The sequence below is a fragment of the Falco peregrinus genome, unplaced genomic scaffold (assembly GCF_023634155.1).
Source record: "Falco peregrinus isolate bFalPer1 unplaced genomic scaffold, bFalPer1.pri scaffold_76, whole genome shotgun sequence".
In the NCBI taxonomy this organism is placed as follows: domain Eukaryota; kingdom Metazoa; phylum Chordata; class Aves; order Falconiformes; family Falconidae; genus Falco; species Falco peregrinus.
In genome coordinates this window covers 581,175-598,194 of record NW_026599635.1, presented here as the reverse complement: position 1 = coordinate 598,194, position 17,020 = coordinate 581,175, and the positions used below count along the sequence as shown (strand labels likewise).

The following is a 17,020-nucleotide window of genomic DNA, read 5'->3' as shown; positions in this document are numbered from 1 at the left end:
TCAAAGCTGAGCAATGTAAAACGTCCCCCGCCAAGGCCAGCGTCTGGCCTCACCCTGCAGAGCTCAGGGCAACAACTGCCCAAGAAAGTTTCCCCAAAGTCTCCAGTCTCACATGGAGCACAGCACAGCACGCACCAGCTCCGCAACCTGGCAGTGTCAGTATAGGGGGGAAAAGGAATACATTTCCAGAGAAAAAAAACTCATCTGCAGTGAGTCTCATCCAAAATTCCTCCAGGAGGTTATTCTTCCCTTCCTCTCATGTCTGTGAAGCCACACTCACAGTCAGTCACCTAGAGCTTAATGAGCCACTTCAGAGGGTTATTCCTTGTTCAAGTGGGCAGCAGTTCTGCCTGATGGCCACAGGGAGCAAGCTGGATTCAGCTCTGAGAAAATGTTTTTATAAAGCTCTGAGAAAGGTACGGGTGTGCTTCACCACTCTCAGAAAAAGGAACGTGTGTCAAGAAGCCCAGAGGCAGTAAAAATGCCTTTGTCTGACCCCTCAAAACAGAGCTTCTTAATCACCCGAGCTGTGTTATGAAATGGCTCTGCATTTCTACACGCTTGCACCCGTGCTCCCCCAGAGACCCAAGGGCTGCCAAACTCCTCTGGAGCAAGCAGAAGCAGGTGGCCGTGGTGGGTTTCCAAAGCGCCGCTCCGCGCCCAGTGTTCCTCCTTACCCTCATCCTCTGTCTCCTTGTGGCTCTGCTCAGCGGCAGCCCTGACGCACAGCTCCCGGGCACAGAGCCCTGCTGCGCTGCTCCCGTCAGAGATGGCTTCTGTCACCACGGCGTCGATGGACAAGCAGGCAGCGCCGTAATATTTGGACAGGGCGACCGCTGCCGCTGTCTTTCCTTGAGAGAGAGAGGAAGGCGGCTTGGTGACATTTGCAGGTGAAGCATTCTCAGGGACAGGCTCTGGAAAGCCCCCCCAGAGGCTTTGCAGGTTTCAAGGACAGTCAGAAAGCACATGTCCCTTTAGGGGACACCACGAGGGAGGCAGCTTCAGCACGGTCAGAAGCGCTGAACTCCAGAGGCAGGTGGATCGCCTCCACCTCCGGTTCAGCCCAGGACTCTGTCCCTTGTGGTGTGACCTCAGCCCTGGGCCAGGACATTGTTTCGAGCCCTGTCCCACCACCACCGTTCGCTACCCTGTGCTGGTGGGTGCCAGCTGGGCACAGTCTGGGGGTCAGCACGGGCTAGGGGCTGCTCCCATGAGGAAACACGGGCACTAGGCAATGTGGTCCCATGCAGCAAGAGGGACGTGGCCACCCCGTCTGGGGGGACAAGAGCCTAGCTATACGGACACAAGATGAGCCACACCACTGGCACCAGCTAGGCAGAGGCCTGGGACTGTTTCATGGACCAGCAGAGCTGTGGCTTGCCTCGCTTCGCTTCAACTGGCCGACCAAGCACCACGGCCCACCAGGATAAGTCTCTCCTGCTTCCCGCTCTCCTTGCAGCCAACAGCTCACGTACCTGTCCGAGGTGCCCCATGGACGATGATGACGATCCCTCTGCGGTTTCCGCCTGTGCGCCCTTCTGCAGGGATATCGATGCCCAGGTGGCGGGCGATGGCCCTATGGACAGGGCTGTCGGCCAGCTCTCCCGCAGCCTCCTTGCTGCTGCTGGTGCTCTGCTGGTGCTCTGCTGTGTAGAACCAGGTAGAAAGTCAGCCTCCTGCCTCCCTGTGACCCTGATCGCCCTCCCCATCCCCTCAGATCCTGCGAGAGGAGACTGCTGAAACCAATGTCACAGCCCAGATCTCATCGTGCCTGTCCTCGAGGCTCACGCAGATCCAGCTGCTGGCGAAGGGGCCTGTTCAGAGCACAGTAAGTGGGGTGGCAGGAGGAGGAAAGAGCATCTGGCAACACCCAAGAGGCCCGGGCCACATCTTCCATGAACCCTCCCCACGGTCCTCATGGGAGTTTGGTCCCGGGTCCTGGTGCCTAAGGGGGGTGACAGGTGCAACTGGGCATTGGGAACAGTCCCGAGGGAGATGGCACCAGGCTGCAGTGAAGCAATGGAGGTGGCACTGAAGTCCACCGCCGGGGCTCTTTTGCTACAATGGACAAAATAGGTGAAGAGCTTCGGGTTACCAGCCATCCCATGTCTTTCCTTAACACCTTCCTCCTCCTCTTCCCCACATTCGGATTCTGAATTCACCCTGTTGGACTGGCTTTCATCGAAAAGGGAGGGGGGAACGACTGAGCTACGGGGTGAGGTGCTGCAAACAACCCCAGCGGAGTGCTTTCTGCCCCCATCTGACAGGTGCCAGGCACCTTCAGAGCTGGCCGAGGAGGAAGGACGTGGGGAAGGAATGGCAACCTGCTCTTGGCCATTCCCACTTTGCAGGGCCACAAGCAAAAGCAAAAATCTCCTAAGGAGGGAGACTCCCAAGGCACCGAGGAGCCTGTCCAGGGGTATTCTGAGCTTGTGCTTGTGTTGCTGCGAAGGAACAAATCTAAACCAGCTCGTTATATTAGACTTGGTCCTACAGGCTGAAGAACTCATCCGAGCCTGCTCTTTGTGGCTGAGGGACACAAGGGGACACCCTGATGATTTCCCCAGTGTGTGGCAGTAAGATATGAGCTTGCTTTAGCTGCACTCAGGGCTGCGAGAGGATGCGTCTCACAAGCCACAGGTTTTCACCTGGCAATTCCTCCACCAAGCTGGGGAACAGGCGGCTGCTAAAAGCACGGGCTTTCCGTGGAGAATGAGGTCATGGAGAACTCAGGGTACGCAGCCTGGACTCCCTGCTGTGTCCACACTCAGGACAGACCATGCCAAACCCTCACCCTTGTCCTGGTCCGCTGGGTCCCCAGTCTTGGGCTTTGCTTGATCATCCTGCAGCCTCTTCTGGTCCTGAGAGTACTCCAGCACCTCTGGGGGCAGCTTCTCACCCGGGCCACGCAGAGGCAGCAACAAGGTGTTGCGGCTGTCGTAGTCCTTCAGCATGTGCAGGACCTGTGCGCGGAGGGAACAGAAACCACGTACAGGAGGGGTTTCTTGACCACACGAACACACTGCCCAGCCAACCAGTCTTCTCCCTCATGCCTTCCTCCCAACACGGACTACCCAAGCACCCCCCTCCGCCTGCCAGCAGAGCTGGCTGCCCCTCAAGTGCCGCCAGGCTGTGCCCTGGGGACTGCCTCCATCTCCCTGGCGCAAGCCCGGGAATGCCACCACAGCGCTGTGAAGCTACGGCAGCACGCACACGGGGACCAGACCTTCCTGCTCACCTGCTCCTCCTCAAGGTACTGCTGGTCAAACTCCAGCGAGTAAAACTCGATGGGAAACTCGCACGGGTTCTTCACCACCACTGTCCCCTCCGCCCCACGGCTGTATGGCAGCACCGGTCCCAGCTCAAGCACTGGGGGGCTGAACTCCAGCTGCGGCTCCAGACTTTGTCCTGACACCTGCAGCTGGAGGTGCTGGCTGCTCTGGCAAATGTTAATCTTCAGCCTCCTTCTGTAGGACTTCTGAAAAGAGAGAAGCACAGAAAGGTCCTGCACTAAGTCCCAGGTGACAAGGGCCTGGAATTCAACCCTTGCCCCAAGGTCAGCGGTGTCATCGGTACCTCTAAGGTGAATGGAAAACAGGTATTTAATTATAGCAGAGGCTGCAGCACCTGCATGCTGGCTCCGGGTAACTGGGATGGATCCTGGGTGAGGTGTAACTGGCTGTTTGGTGTCAGATCTGAAACAGTCTGTCACACGTTTTCACCCAGTCACAAGGGAGTGCAGCGCTCATGAGAAAGGTCCTCGGGGTTACGCTGCCCAGACACAGCCGTGGCACTGCTGCATCAGGCAAACACCAGCCGCGCAAGAGGCAGATGAGCTCCCGCTGGCTAGAAATAAGGGTCATCTCTGCTCAGCGTTTGGCTCTGGCCAAAGCCCGACACAAGCTGGTTGCATCCCTACTAGCAATTCTACCGTCCCTGGGACTGTTCCCAGGCATGGAAGCACTTGTGTCCATGCTGTCACACACTGCCAGCTTCCAAGTCACTGTGGCCACATGCAAACTGCCTTTGGGAATGCTCCATCGCTTAAGCTGACTCCCAGACCGTGGGAACACGCAGGCAGGTTGGGCCAGAGCCACAGGGACTGCTGGCAGCGTACCGCTACAGGTGACAGTCCCGCCGTGCCCAGGAAGGTGTCTGGCGGCTGTTTTGTCTGCTGGTACCGGCAGCAGGATTAGCCCAGGTTGGCCCTTCCAGGGTTGTCCCCGGCGAGCATGCCAGCTGCTCTGCGCCGGGGCGTTGCAGCCTGCAGATATGCCCACACCAGGTGGAAGATGAGGGGAAACAGGTGGATCCCTCCACGTGCCGAGAGGGAGCCACACCGCCGAGCCTGGATGCTCCCTGTGCAACTCCCCGTGGGGATTCCAAAGCGCTTCTCAGAAGCGCGCGCTACAGGGGAAACTGGGGCACAGTGGGTACGGGGCTGGCAGAAAGCTCCATGTGGAGGCCAGACCTCATCCCCTGCGCTGGGCTCTCATTTCCACACTGCCCTGCCAGACCTCCGCGGGGTGACACCTGCCAATCTCACCTCTTCCACGGGTGAAAACCTGACTCGCATGTTGCATCGCTGTCCGGGAGCGAGGGTTCCGGCCGAGGGCAGTGCCTCAAAGACACAGGGCTTGGCTTCCAACTCCTGCAGCAGCTTCCGACGCATGCTCGCTGACAAGCATTTGTCCACCTGGGCACAGAAACCAGGCGTGTGAGGTGGCCTTTGTGGGGACAGACTCTTGGTTCCCGCCGTGCTCTGAGATACTGTCACGGTGCGGAGAGCACCCACGTCCAAACCAGACGTGGCCACCATAACCTGGTGGCACCATAAATGGGAGCAAAGATGTGTAGGCAGGGCAGGCAGATGGGGAGGCACTGTCCTCAGAGGAGGAGGCATGGGTGAAGATGGCAGAGAAGTGAAGCATCAGCTAACGAACAGGTCCAGGCGAAGCAGCCTTGCTCCGTACCCTCAGAAGCTTCCTCAGCCCAGCTGTAGCCCAAGCGCCCAGGCAGCCACGGGGGCAGAAAGGGCAAGAGGCAAAGAAAACCCAACCAAGAAGTTACGTGTCACACGTTGTCTGTGCTTTACCTTAACAGGCTCGTGCACGGTGACGAACCATTGACAGGGGACCTGGAGCTGATTGTGGAGCTGGACAGTTTCTTCCCGGCACTGCCCACACTGGACAGCGGAGAACTCCAGCCTGTCCCTGGAGAGGCAGAGGGACAGCACAGTCACGTCGGCACGGAGGCGGACATGGAACGTGGGGCCACCTGCTACCTAATGAAGGACAGAACATCAGCTGAGAGACCAGGTGACATCTGCTGTGTCCAGCCTGCTGCCTGCCCCAAAAGGTGGTACCTCGATGGGCAGGAGCACGTCCACCTCTCCCAGTGGCAGGTTGGCGCTTTGTGGGTCAAAGCGCACTCTGAATGTCTTAGTCCTGCAGCAGGGCAGGCACTTCACATGGTCCAGATCCACGCTGAAACCTTGAACAGATGAAAATAAAGCAGCTGAGATACATCTCATGCCGCTTGTGTGTCACAAGCACGTTAAGGCCACACGGGTGTCCTGGCTGGCAGCTCTGCGAAAGACTCCCTTGTATCCCTGGAGAAGCCTGCTGCTCTTTCTCCCTTGTCACCGCCCAAGGAGAAAGCGTTTTCGCAGCCAGAATCCAAGGTCCACATGGTAAAAATGAAACCCATCAGCTGAGCTTCAGCAATTCCTTCCTTGGGCATCTCAGGGAAGGAGGCACAGACCTCCCCAAAGGAGAATTTCCAACGAAGGTTCCCCCATGCTGCGGTGTTCCCTGGACAACAACTTCGAGAAGACACCTGACCACCCCTCAGACACAGCAAGTCACCGTTTGATGGGACACAGCCTTGCCTCAGGGCCTGTTGTGGAAGCCTGTTTTGATACACCAGAGGATCTCACAGGCTCTTTTCTCAATAAAGGCTCAACTGAAGGGCTATGACATCATGAAGTCTAAACAAAGCACTTCCAAACCACAAAGGGTCCCGTCCGTTTGCAACACGAGCCCACAGAGAGCACAAAACCTCGGCTGTCACTCATGGTAGCCAAGAGCAGAAGATGATGAGAGGTGACCAAGGTGATCAGCCCACCTAGTCCCTGAAATGAGGTGTCAGGGCAGTCCCAGGCAGACCAGGTCTCTGGGCACTGCTGGCCAGGAGAATTCAGGCTCTAAAGCACTGGGCAGGGGGCAGTCAGGAAGAAAAAAGCTGTACAAACAGGCACTCAACACCCCCACACACCCAGTGACTTAACTCATCTGTCAAGCCCACGGGAAGTCCCTCCAGCACTGGTTACCTGTGCCACACAAGACACGTCTATCGGCGAGGAAGGACACAGGCAACCGCCCGGGGTTGGTGATCTTCACAAGGTGTGTGCGGACGGTACCAGGAATGACACAGCCAAAGTCCAGGATGTACTCAGGCAGCTGAACTCTGAAAGGAATAGAGACATTCCTTAAACCACAGCCCGGCTACATTTCCAGGTGGACAGAAGACACAAATCAAGTGGGTATTTGCTGCTGTAAAAACCCAGCTCAAGCCTGTGAAAGCCAAGGCCTGACCACCTGGTAGTAACACTTTGGTAAGTCACGGAGGGTGCAGGTCCTAGGTTTTATCAGCTACCAACGGGACCTCAACATAAAATTGTGTTTAACTGGTCGCAGCTCCTCGGCTACAAAGAGCCACTGTGGCTAAGTCCACCAGACCTCCACTGGCCTCAGTGGAACTGCTAACCTGGTGTACAGCCCAAGCCTGAAATCGCTTCAGGACCTTGCAATGAGATTTGCCTGCACAGGCAATCTTCCCTGCTCTGCAGCCAGGTCTGTCCCCAGAGCAGCCCCGGGAAAGGCAGGAATCGACACCTACAGCGTTCAAGGGCAGCTCCTTCTCCAGAGCAATCCCACTCGGGAAAGCGCATAAGTGGTCTGTTTTGCAGAGCGTTTTCTTCCTGAACTGGAGCCTACCGTGCCCCTGCCTCACCAGGAAGGAGCAGAGGGAAGGACCAAGGCACCCAGGCAAGCCCTACGGTCCCACCAGCATCTGCACCCCCTGCTTTAGGGTTTCTCAGCCCGTGCGATTCCCTGCTGGCTTTGCTTAGCGTGGCCTGTTAGTTGGAACAAAGATGCCAGCTTTGAGTTGCCTCTTTCAGAGCTGGTCAGCAGGGACGGTGTCTGTGCTGTCTGGAGGGGCTGGATGGTCTGCACTGCACCCCCTCAGCACTAAGAGCAGAACCCAGCATCTGTGGGGAGCTGAGCACCCCAGGGTGGCACTATGAAGTGAGGACACTCGGCTGCTCACAGGGAGCACGTCAGAGCTACCAGGGTCAGACCCTTTCTGCAGTGCCCAGCTACCGCCAGCTCTGCAGACACCAGGAGCTCTCGGGAGCAGGGGTGCACTGCTGGGTGTCACCCTCGGGGCACCTGGAGTCTCTACTAACTTGAGAAGCCTCCGACGAGCTGGTCAAAGGCCGCTTCCTCTGGGGGACCGGAGCTGAGAGCTTTCTGCTGCTCCAGGGCATGTTCCTCTATCAGCAACTGCTCCAGCTGCAGCTGCAGCTGCGTGTCCCACTGAGGAAAGGAAAGAGAGCGGCTGGTTAGCAAAGGTCCTGCCCAAGGCACAGGCTTGTCTCTGAGAGAGGATCCCGCCCTGATCTTGTTGAGAGGGGCGATGGAGTCCCTCTGCCTCGCTGCTCAGCATCTGTGACACCTCCTGCTCCCTTAGTCAAGACCTGATCTCAAGGGAAACAAACTCCAGCACCTTCGCCTGCCCAGTCACTGTCACAAAAGCTGATCTGGCCAGACAGCCAGCCAGCCAAGCCAGGAACCTTCCAGAGCTCCGAGTATTTGCCTGCCCCCCAACCAGTGCCAGAGCAGCTTGGACAGCAGCTCTCTTGGAAAGGGAACCACGAGAAAGCTGACGCCTCTTGGAGATGACCGCTGACAGCACAGCCCCAGGGCGCAGTCAGGCTGCTGCTGGTAAGCTGGGTCGTGAGCAACAAACCCCTCAGCCACGACCTGCAGCTCCTTCAAAGTGCCAGGAACTCAGTCACTTGAGCACGGCCTTCAGGAGCTCTCCCTGAGGCAGTCGGGGAGCTGGTGCATCTGCTGGAGGGACAACAGCCAGAGCTGGGCAGCCCCTGGGGCAACGCTGAGCTGACACATGGTCGTGGCCAGGTGCGGGCAGGGAGGTCCCAAGTGCCAGCAGGGCCCCAGGAAGCCTGCTGCGGGGTGCCCAGGGCTCGAGTGACACAGGGGCAGGGTGGCACATGCCAAATGGGGCTTCTCACCGCGGTGTCCGCATCGTCCCTGGGTGGCTCCGCGGCTGCAGCCTCCCCCAAAGCAACTGCTTCAGCTCGCTGGCTGTCCTTTGCCATCTTTTCTTTGGCCTCTTTGAGGACCTTCTTATATTTTGCATTTCCTGGAGGAAGAAGAGATCCACAAATAGAAGCGTGGACGCCGTGCCAATCCCACTTAAGCTGGGAAGCCCCACTCCCCTGATGCTGGCCTCTCCCAGAAACAAACTCCTTGAGCAATCTATGGGAAGTGGATGCTGCTGCTCCTCTCTGAATCCTGACGTTCACTACCACCCACCTTCCCCTCTACAGAGGAGCATCCCATCCCCTGCAATGCGATGGCAAATCCAACCCTGCCAACATCCCTGCCAGCCCGCGTTACAGCTTCCCCAAGCTTTTCTGCCCAGCCGCCACCTTCCCAGGCCTCCGACAGATATGCTGGCAAGCTCTGCAGGGTGGTTCCTGGGGCAAAGCCCACATGGACTCACCTACTAGAGACTCAGGAAGCAACCCGAGGGTTGAGTGTTGCTCTGACAGCCCTGAAACCTCCAGGCTCAGTGGGGGTGGGGGTGAGCTGCCCTGTGGGCATATGACATGGGGAAAAAGCCAGGGGACCTTCCTGCGGAGCAGAGAGGCAGTGCTCACCGCTGATGTTCCTGGGCAGGTCCAAGCAGATCCTGGGAAGGGTCCCTTCTCCTCTCAGGGTGATGCTTGCTGGTTCCAGGTGACCCACTTGAATCTGCAAAGCCCTGCAGAAGACTCCAGGCACTCCTGGCAGGTAACAGACTTTGAGCACTTGCTCCTTGCCAGGTCCAATGTAACCCTGCAGGGCACGGGAGACAAGAGAGGGAATGCACCAAAGAGCGTTTGGTGGGGGGACGGCTCAGGCGACAGACACACTGAGAAGAGAAAACAGCTTCTCCTATGGAAGAAAACGTCAGACAACATGGCCTTCTAGCTTTCTCGTATCCTAAAAGCTCGAGTCTGCTACACCAGGGTGCAGTACGTCCTTCAGAAGGCTCGCAAGGCTGCATTCCCACAGCACAGACCGCCCTTTGCTCAGCAGGAGCGCAGCTCTGCTGCTCACAGCGCTTACCCTCTGCTAGCAAGAGCCAGACTGAATAAAGAAAAGCTCTTTTACCAGCTGCTGTGGAAGACGAGCTAAAGCCCATGCCCTCAGCAGGGCCAGCAGCTCCTCACACTGCACGTCAGTGGTTCCCAGGCTGCTGCTGAAGGGCCTGACTCATTCATCATCCCAACCAAACATCTCCTGCCTGCGTGGTTACACCAGGGGTGCGTGAGCCCATCCAGACTCACAGCGACCTGCAAACATACATCTCTGGAAATGCAGGAGCAGACTGGGACAAATTCTAGGGAAGAAGGTGTTGCTGGGAAGGACATCTCCTCTCGGGGCTTCCAGAAAGGCTCTCCAAGCCTCAGGCTGGGCTCACGCCAGCCACATTGAGAGCAAATGGAAGCAGACAGCAGCATGGCTCTGGGTGACCGGGCACAGACGCAGACGCCTTTGGCTCACCCTCTGCACGCTGGGCTGGACCCTCGGCTCCCCGCTCCCCTGCACGCTGCAGGGGAAGCCGCTGAGTGGGACAGCTCCTGCCACTTGGTCCCCTGAGCCCGTACTCCAGCGCACAGCGCAGCTGCAGCAAAGGTGAGCCCTGCCAAGCTGCCAGCACCCACGCTGCTGCTGCAGCAGCTGGCTGCACGGGTCCAAGCAGAGCTGCGTCTTCGGCAGACCGCGGGAAGAGGGCATCAGTGTGTCATCCCTTGTAGGAGACGGGCACGAAAACAATGTGAAAGCCATTTGGCTTCCTCTTCCCCTTGCAAAAAGAGACAAAGGTAAGAACGCTGCTTCAGCTCAAAGACATCCACGCGGGACTAAGAAGCTGGGGCGCCGGGATGCTGCAAACTCCTCTCCTGGCTGTTCCAGCCCCGATCCTCCCTGACCCCCTCGCTGCCCCACAAAACTGCTGCAAAGCAGCAAAGCTGGAGGAGGGACCAATACAGGGGCTGCTAACATTTCTGGCAAAGCAGCTTCATGCCCAGGCAAGACAGTATTTCAGTCCTGCTTAGTGCTGGCAGGGGGCAGGTGGGGTTTCTTACAGGCAGGGACAGGGAGTACGCCCTGCTTGACCACACAACCTGGGGAAGGTGACCCTCACAAGAGCCTGCACCATCTGGCTCCAGTGTCGGCACAACCACAGAGCTCAGCACTCGGGGTCCAAAGAGCTACCGAAGCCCTCGTGCCTCCCGCCGGCGGCTGCTGCAGGATGCCAGAGCCACCCGCCAGCAAAGGCCATGAAGGGGCTCTAGTAGGACCGCGCTTGCTCGACCTTCTCTGCCACCCAGCAGCAGCTGCTTACAGCCCTGGCTCTCCGTGCTGGTTTTGTGGCTCTGTCTTCCTTTTCTTTTTTTCCACCCGCCCCACCAACTTTTTTCCCTATAACCCTCTCCTGGGCAGCCTGGCCAGGGTGAATCACTCGTGCTACTCACCGTGCTGGGCACGGCCAGGGGCACGCCGAGCGGAGGGCTGTCCGCAGCGGCTGCGCTGGAGCCGAGCACCACGTAGGTGAATCCCATCTTCCCTCTGTTCTGCAGGGTGACCTCCGCTTCCCTGACTTTGTTAAACGGCTGGAGAGAAGACAGAGGAGCGGGAAGTTACAGACGCAGGTCTGCTGCTGGGAGTCTCCTTCCCTTTTCCCTGGCTTGAAAGCACATGAACACAGCGCAGAAGCAGGGAGCGCAGAGGAGGTACAGGCACTGCGGTGTCCTGGGTTAACCTGGGCAACCCCCAGCCACAGGGTACCTCTTAGCCCTACGCAGGAACACTATCGACAGCAGCACGTAGAGATGCAGTAATAAATAAACCAGGGGATACAAGCCCCCTGCTCTTTAAGGTGTCGCCTAACAGCCAGCTGAAACAAAAAAGGAGGCATCGAGGCATTTCAGAACAAGAGGCACCTGCATACAAGTATTTGCAGGCAAAACAGAAGCAAAAGTAGAGACAGACAGGGCAACAGCCAAACAGGGCCAACAGCTGGAAGGGTCTGTGGGGATTTTAACTGAAAAGAAGTGCCAATTGTTCTGGGACATTCTCTCCAGCTGCAGTGACTGGAAGCCCAAGTTAACTTCCTCCCCGGTTTATTTTGTTGATTAATCAAGAGCATTAAAAGAAAGCATCTCCTTGGACCTCAGGCTTTAGGAACGGATGGGCGGATGAGGGTCCTGGGGACATGTCCCTTTGGAGATCACCACGGGGTCCCTGCCTGTCCCGGGAGGCAGCGCTCGTTACCTTGAAGAGGAGGAAATCCCAACTATTGGGGGGTAGAGATGGCTGTTAAAAAACAACTCTGATGCAGAACGTATCACCCAAAGGCAGTACTTCCAAGCGACAGAGCCAACAGAGTAGCTGGGAAGGGAAGAGCGCCCTAGACCTCGGTGGGCAGCAACGCGCCGGCGACAGTTCCAAGACAAGGACCTCTGCCAAGAGAAGCGTGCGGTACCTGCAGCCCGCAGTCGATCTCCGTCACGTCAAGGAAGTAGTTGTTGAGCGAAGCCTCCCCACTCAGCGCAATCTCGTAGGTCGGGCCTCCCTCCACACTGCACAGCGCCGTGACACGGGCAGCAATGTTTGTGCGGCCAACGAAGGTGAATGTGACGCGCTGGCTCTTGCCCGGCGGCAGCACGCCGTACAGTGGCAGGACATCAAAAACCTGGAGGCAGGGGAGGAGAGATAGAGATGTCGAGCGTGGAAATTGATGCAGAAGAGCAGCCGTGGCTTGGAGCAAAGTACAGATGTGGCTGGAGGGGCCTCTTCATCACAGGCGAGATCACCCTAATCTCATTCTGCATCCATTCCACTTACCGGTGGGAGAGACCCTGGGAAAAATCTTCTCCCATACTAATTAATGTATTAATACACTAAATTAATTTGGGATGTCTCCTGGCAGCAAGACATTCTCTCAGCTGAAGAACTTGCCTTTAAAAACACTTTTTACTGCCTTCAGAAACACACGAGACTTGGAGATGAGAGCCCTTGGAGCTGGGGGTGGACTCCAGCCCAGCTTGTCTGATTCCTGACACTTTTCACTCTCTCTCCGACCCACACACTGCTCTCGCAAAAGCTACTGCAAAAGCTACTGCAAAAATTTCCTACCGAGCACCTGATGAGCAACAAGACAAACAACACCCTCCACAGGCGCTGCACAGGCAGGACCCTCGGTCAGCCCTACATGGCCGGTTGCTTCAGCAGCGCTGCGCAACGTGCTGGGAGGGATGCGAGGCCACTCCGTGAGCAGCACCGAGGGCCACCAGTGGCAGCGGGGGCTACGTAACTGCTTGCCACGCTGGGAACGGGGAAGTGAGACAGATGCCCACTTACCTCCTCCGCTCCCGAGGGGAGGGGCTCCACCTCCACAAACCGCATCCTTTCCTGGGTCCTCACCGGCCTCCAACTTTCCAGATCCACAGCAGCGGACGGCAGCAGCTGGAAAACAAGCACCATGGGCTACAGGAGGCAGCTGGCTGGGCTGAGGGGGATCACTGTGCTGCAGGCTCCACCGCCTCATCGAGCCAAGAGCAGCTAAGATGGGACACAGGCACACACCAAGTACGGGGACGCCTGTGCCATTAGCCGAGTGTGGGTCCAAGACCCGTGCGGATGAGACACGAGGTGCAGGTGGAGCCCGTGTCACACCGGCAGGCGGGCTCGGACCCACCGGCTTGCATGAGGAAGCGGGGTGCTCCCAGCACCCTGTCCTGGCAGGGACCTCGAGGGCACTTTGCACCCTCATGCCACCCCAGCTTTGCTCACTCCTGCCCAAGAAACGCACCAAACACCCCACCCCTGGACAGCTCAGGTTCTCCATGACAACAATAGGAATGCAGCTGCAAGCGAGAAGTGTCAAAAATGGGAAATAAGGACTTCAGAAGTCCTTGGCACAGCTGTCCCATTTCAGGTGGTGCTTAGCTTTCCCCTTGTGCACTCGTCAGTGCTGGAGGGCTGAGGATCGCCATTTCTCTTGAATAACACCATCCTGAAAAAGGCAGCTGAGATGTTTTTCTGCCTTGCAGCAGCTGAGGGCTGGTGTTTAACCTCAGAGGTGCCATCCTTTAAATGGAACCTCGTCCCTGGGCTTCTGACCCCTATTTATAAGCAAGGGCTTTGTGATTGCTCTTGAAGTTTAAGAATACCTGCTGCTTCGGTAACATGAAGGAGGGCTTTGCGCTGGGGCTCTGACATGGGCAGGGTATGTACAGCACATCCTCAGGCCTAACCAGAGGCTACATCTCCCCAAGGAGATAAAGCACTGGGGAGGGCTGAGCCTTCTCACATCTCAGTGCTCTTTCTGTTGTCTCCACATCTTCCAGCCTGCAAAGCTTTGCCAAGGGCATATTCCCAAAGACGCTAACCCACATCTTTCCCAGGCTTATGGTCTCCCACCTCCCCAGGAAGGCTACATGGACATTGCCTTGATACAGTGACACAAGCAGAAGACAACGCTGCAACCCAGATGTATCCTTTGAAGCAATTTTGGATCCTACCTAGCCATATCCCCTTGAATTTCCCTGCTTTATCTGTGCATACATGGCAACAAAGCAGGGCACAAAAATGATTTCATGCTTCTATCTGAAAACATTCAGCCGCGCTATTCTTTATGCCTACCAGGTATCCTTTTTCCTGATTCAGAAAACACGTGCAGAGCTACAACATTAAAACCACTGATATTTAGATGTCAGCAGGTGCGACCCCCCTCCTTGAACTTGACACCAACTCCGGCACTTTCAGAACCTCCTGTGCTCTCCTATATCCTTTTTTATTGCCCCAGGAGCAGCCTCTGTCCCACGCGAAGCAAAAGGCGCCATCAGCTCCCACTAGCACCGAGGCCAAGCTCCAAAGCACCGAGGCTCACCAGGAAGGTCAGCAGACCAAAGGCTGTTTTCCATACTAAGAGGAAAAGACAGCGACTTTGTCAAGTCTCCATTTATAAAAAGGCAGCTCTGTGGCCATCGCTGCAATACCGGGGCTCGGGCGAAGGCAGAGACGTGACAATGGGTGGCTCTAGCTGGGGCTGAGAAGGTGGTACATGGAGACCAGTACTGGGCAGGGCTTGACAGAGGAAGGGAACTGGAAGCCTCCACATCACGGTGCAGGTAAAACCCCTCCTTTCACAGTGCAAAAAAAAACCCAACCAAAAAAACCCCAACCTCACCATAGGTCAGGAGGACCTGAATGGGCTTCTCCAAACAACACTACCCTACTTGTCCCTCCCCATAAGCCCCGTGTCCAGCTGCTGGCCCTGCTGCCCAGCCCACTCTCAGGGCACATGGCAGCAGGGCAGCAAAAAAGGGACGCTACGCTGGCACCAGCACGGCTTTTTGGTGGCAAGCTGGGGGAGGCAACGCAAAACAGAGAGTGTACAAGAAAATCTACCTTTGCTTCCAGGGAGTCCTCTGCATCTGCTGGCTCTTGGGCAGGATCCCCCACTGCTCCCAGGGCTTCAGCTGGCTCCTCTACGCATCCATCACTGACACCGCTCTCTGCAGATGCTGAGTGCTCCGAGCAGGCTCCCTCCTCCTTCAGTGGCTGGGGTTTGATGAAAAGTTTAGGTGCTGGAGGGCTGAACCTGGAAGAAACCGTAACTTCCATCATGAAGCTGCAGTAGGAGGGAGGAAGACCTGGACAAGCAGCTCCTTGGCAGGACGTGGCCCCTGGGTGGGCACTGGTGCCGCCAGCCCAGGAATGGATCCGACCTGGCAGCTCCAGAACCAGGATGCAGCAGGTCAATGCTGGGGGCTGCCCAGGGACAACGCTGGTCCAGCAGTGGCAACTGCTTGCCATGAGGAACTGCAGACATCAGAGGTGAACACCTTGCAGGGAGACAAAAGGACAAACTGCACAAAAAGGTGGGACTGAGACACAAAGGGGCAGATCTGGATGGCGATGCGCCAGCACAGACCCAGTGCCGCAAGGAGGTTTTCAGCTCTTCTAGGTATTTACCCTGAATTCTCCCCTGGGCGGTTACGCACAGCTGCGGGTCAGGACCAGCAGCGGCGATGGCAGGAGCAGGGACGGAGCCCGCCGCCTGCTGTGCCCGAACCCCGACAGAGCCGGCACGAGCCCAGCACGGGACACCTTCGCACACGCAAGGAACACGGGAAGACACGTCAAGCGGCTCCAGGCAGAGACTCACAATTAAACAGAGACCATTGATCCCCGATGAGCACCAAAGCAGCCGCGATTAGTACTTTGGGGAAGGAAACGCTGGTCATTTTTAATCAATCTATTCCAATCGCGACACCGAGATTCAGCTCCCTGCCGTGCCACAGGTACTCCTTGGCTGCAAAACAGCAGCTCGAACCGCACCTCACGCCACAAAGGCTGCAGCTCTGCTGAAACGAGCTTATAACCGGTGTGGCACGTCCTGATGCCATCATTACCTCCCCAGCAGTTTCTAAACACAAACTGTTGGAGGACAAATTTGGCAAATGGTTCAGCAAAGCAGTTCAACCGCTCGTTTTGCAAACAGAGCCGAGTTTATCCTTTGAGCAACAGCAGCCAGTAAAAAGCATATGAGTTAACGTTTTCAGAATTCCCAAGTGACTCTGACTATGGTCCCTGTATGAAATTGCAGCAGGTGCTCACAGTAGCTCTGCTTGGATTTCCAACGCCACGTGGAGGGACGCGCTCAGGCCATGCCTACCTGCCGCTGTGCCTATTTGTAAGCGTTCCCCCCGCAGTCAAACACGGCACATTTTTTACAGCTGGGAATTCAGTGCCTTGAACCACGGGCTCCAAACAAAGATTTGTCTTTAGTATCTAAGGCTGGTTTTCATTTCTGGATTACAGGCTCTGCTCTTCATAACCCGGAAGAGATCCCACCTGACTTGCCCTCCCTACAGCGACATGCAAGAACCCGGCTTCGCCCAGATGAGCCCCTGACAGCCCTCCCTCCGCCTGCTGCTGGGACGCCACGGGGACCCCGAGCAACAGCTCGGCACCATCCGTGGGGAAGAACAAACCAGGGCTGGAGGGGATGAAGGTGCTCGCTCAGCCCTGCAGCGCATCGCCCACCTACGGTCCCACCCACACAACCTCTGCTCCTCTCAGCCCAGGCACCCGGGTGCATGTTGGGGGGCCCTGATGGGCGACCAAACTGCCCGACACCTCCAGCGGCTGCTGACTTGGGCAGCTCCGTAAGGATGAGATAAATCCAGCTCAGCTGGGACAGTGGTGCTTTTGGGCAGCCTGCAGCTGCACGCTACCTTTCCCTGGCGGCAGGGGAGATGCCCGCAGTGTCGGGCCACCAAGAGGAGCACCTCAACACCCTCCAGCCATGCACCAGCCCACGCACCCGTTGGGCGCCTGGGTCCGGCCGTCAACACGGCAGCTGTCCCAGAACCGCTCGCTACGATGCGCATGGCAAGGAAATGAAACCGCAGCTCTTAGAGTGGCTCGTGATAAATACTGCGGCTTAGTAACAGCTCCCGAGGAGAGGGAAACCCCCGAGATGGAAAATCCATAATCATTTATTAAGGTACCTCTAGTTCTACAGAACGGTTTGAGGCAACTTCACCAGACCGTGGTGCCTAGACAACAACAGTATTTTTCCCTCTAAAGTAGAAGCCCTCTGGGACCCAGCGCTGGGAGATGATGCGATTAGCAAGTCCTGCTGCGGC

General features: G+C 57.1%; 1 pseudogene; it reads right to left on the bottom strand.

Annotated features, from left to right (window-relative positions):
- LOC129783627 (hydrocephalus-inducing protein homolog) overlaps positions 1 to 17,020 on the bottom strand; it is a 70,620-nt pseudogene that overhangs the window by 20,406 nt on the left and 33,194 nt on the right.